A 2,887-nucleotide genomic window follows, 5' to 3' on the forward strand; every position below is an offset into this window, starting at 1 on the left:
TCTTTACTACAATTCCACTCGATCTGCCATCTTGTTTGTTCTCCACAGATACCTTTTTTAAAAACAACATAAAAAATGGCTATGCACATGAACCTCACCAGATGGAATAAACAGCAGTCAAATTGACTACATCTGTGGAAAGTGATGGTGGAGAAGCTCCATATCATCAGCCAAAACAAGGCCAGGAGCAGACTGTGGAACAGATCATCAAATGCATGTTCAGGCTGAAGCTGAAGAAAATTAAAACAATTTCACAAGAGCCAAAATATTACCTTGAACTTAAACCACCTGAATTTAGAGCTCATCTGAAGAACAGATATGACACATTAGACACAAGAGAATGAAGACCAGAAGAGTTGTGGGATGACATCAAGAATAGCATACATGAAGAAAACAAAATATCATTAAGAAGACAAGAAAGAAAAGGCCAAATTGGATGTTAGAAGGGACTCTGAAATTTTCTCTCTAGTGTAGAGATGCTAAAGCAAATGGAAGAAATGAAGAGGTGAAAGAGCTGAATAAAAAATTTCAAAGGTTAGCTTAAAAAACAAAGTCAAATATTATAATGAAATGTGAAAAGACCTGGAGCTAGAAAACCAAAAGGGAAGGACATACTCAGCATTTCTCAAGCTGAGGGAACTGAAGAAACAATTCAAGACTCAACTTGAAATATTGAAGGACTCTGTAGGCAAAATATAGAATGATGCAGAACACATCAAAAGAAGATGGAAGGGATACACAGAGTCACTGTACCAAAAAGAAATGGCTGATGTTCAACCATTTCAAGAGGTTGCATACCATAAAGAACCAATGATATTGAAGAAGTCCAAGCTGCACTGAAGGCATTGGTGAAAAACAAAGCTCCAGGAATAGATAGAACACAAATCGAAATGTTTTTGACAAATTGTTGCAACACTCATCTATGCCAAGAAATTTGGAAGACAGCTACCTGGCCAACAAATTGGAAGAGATCCATATTTGTACCCATTCCAAAGAGAGGTGACCCAACAGAATGTGGAAACCATCAAACAATATAATTAATGTCACACCAAAGCAAAATTTTGCTGAGAATAATTTTTAAATGATTGTAACAGTACAACAACAGGGATCTGCCAGCAATTCAAGTTAAATTCAGAAGAGAATGTACAATGAGAGATCTCAATTCTGATATCAGATAGATTTTTGGCTGAAAGTAGTGATAACCAGAAAGATGTTAACTTGTGCTTTACTGACTATGCAAAGGCTTTCAACTGTGTGAATCATAACACTGTGTAGAATAGGTGCTGGTGGTGGTAATGTTGTGGTGTCGTGGAGTCTGTTACAACTCATGGAGACCCTAAGTAAAGTTTCCAAGGCTGTAAATCTTTAGGGAAGCAGAAAGTGGAACAGACCTTGAGGTTAGCAGTCCAATTTGTAACCACTACACTACGAGAAGTATTACAGGACACTTAACTGTGTTCATGAGCAACCTGTACATAGACCAAGAGGAAGTTGTTTGAACAAAAGAAGGGGATATTGAATGATTAAAATGGTTGTATCCTTTCTCCATAATTATTCAATCTGTATGTTGAGTAAATAATTTGAGAATGTGGATATCACATTCTCAAGAACAATGTGGTATCAAAATTGAATCATTAACATAATATGCAGATGACCCAATCTTATATTTAGTGCTGTTCTTGTTGTTAAGTGCCATCAAGTCAGTTCTGACTCATAGCAACACTGTATAAGGTTTGCAAGGAGTGGTGCAAATGGACTTTGCAGTCCAGCACATTAACAACCCACAGCACTACACCAGGATTCCTGTATTTAGTGAAGAGGGCCTAAAATACTTACTTATAGAGATCAAAGACTGAAGCCTTCAGTATAGATTGCACTTTAGCAAAAAGAAAATAAAAATCTTTAGAGGACCAATAAATAGCATGATAAATGGAAAAAAGATTGACCTTCTAAAAGACTTCATTTTGCTTGGACCCACAATCAACTCTCATGAAAGCATCGGTCAAGATATCTAATGATGTACTACATTAGGCTAATCTGCTCCACAAGACCTATCTAATGAGTTATAGAAGAAAACTATCAGTTTAGTGACTAAGATGCACCTAACTCAAGCTATGACAACAGGCATAGTAAAAACCAGATAGCTGAGTTCATACTATGCCAGAGTTTTATCAGACATGTATATCAGACAGAATGGAGGAAATTTCAATTATTGCCAGAATGCTGCTGAAGTTATGGATCACTGAGCTTAAACTTAATGTAAGTGAATAAGAATGGGGAAAGCTGAACAAAAAGATTAAAAAGATAGGAGTCAAAAGCCTGAAAATCATGATAAGGCAAGTGTGGTGGTGCAGCCTGTGGTCTAAGAGGAGGTGCTTGGCTTACTCATTTTGGAGATGCAATGCCTATGAGAAATTCCAAGGTGTAATGGTGGGGGTGGGCAGCTGCCATGCAGATGGGTTGCTGGATGACAAGTCCAAAGTTAATGCTGAGTTTACACCATATGATGGTTGCAGAGAAGGACTCTGAGGCAACCATGTCCATTGTTTTAAAGAGTGAGGCAAAGCCATGAAAGGATGGATACATGCACCATAAGGAAAATAAAAAGTATCTACAGATGAATAATGAAAAGTATCATAGACTGCTAGAAGAATAAAAAAATCTGTGTTGAAAGAAGTACAGCCAGAATGTACCTTAGAAGAAGTCAGGATGGTGAGACTTCATCTCTCATACTTAGGAAATGTTATCAAGAGAGACTAGTCCCTGGAGAAGGATATCATGTTTAGCAAAGTGGAGGATCAGTGCAAAAGAGGAAGACCTTTGGTAGAATGGCAGCGGTGGTGGCTCCCTGGCAGCTCTGAACTGAAGTGCAAGTAACAGAGTCACC

This window comes from Chrysochloris asiatica, unplaced genomic scaffold (genome assembly GCF_000296735.1).
Source record: "Chrysochloris asiatica unplaced genomic scaffold, ChrAsi1.0 scaffold00205, whole genome shotgun sequence".
Classification (NCBI taxonomy): Eukaryota; Metazoa; Chordata; class Mammalia; order Afrosoricida; family Chrysochloridae; genus Chrysochloris; species Chrysochloris asiatica.